Source organism: Gobio gobio (genome assembly GCF_949357685.1).
Source record: "Gobio gobio genome assembly, chromosome: 6".
NCBI classification, from domain to species: Eukaryota; Metazoa; Chordata; class Actinopteri; order Cypriniformes; family Gobionidae; genus Gobio; species Gobio gobio.
In genome coordinates, this window is record NC_137102.1 from 62,440,878 (window position 1) to 62,441,251 (window position 374).

The window sequence follows — 374 nt, forward strand, 5'->3', positions numbered from 1 at the left end:
ACCTATCTGTCCATAAAGCCTATAAAAAACCTTCTTCATGTATTTTACAACACTTCAGCTTGTGATTCTTATCTAGTGGGGGTCATTTTTTAGGATTCTTTCCCTAACTGAAGTCTCTGAGATCCTGACTCACTTCTGGAGACTCCAGGTAGGTTGCAGCTCTGGAAAATGGTGGCGCTGGAGACTAAAGGGTTCCTGATGGTTTCACCCTTAATTCTTCACCTTAATTCTTCATTCTTTTGCAGTTAACAGGTGTCTTTTCTTCACCACCTGTTTTTGTCAGATCCTGCTGACCCAACGAGCATTTCACTGTCCAATGGTCTCGCCTTAACTGCAATGTCTAGTATTGCATTAGTATTGCATCCTTCTCATGG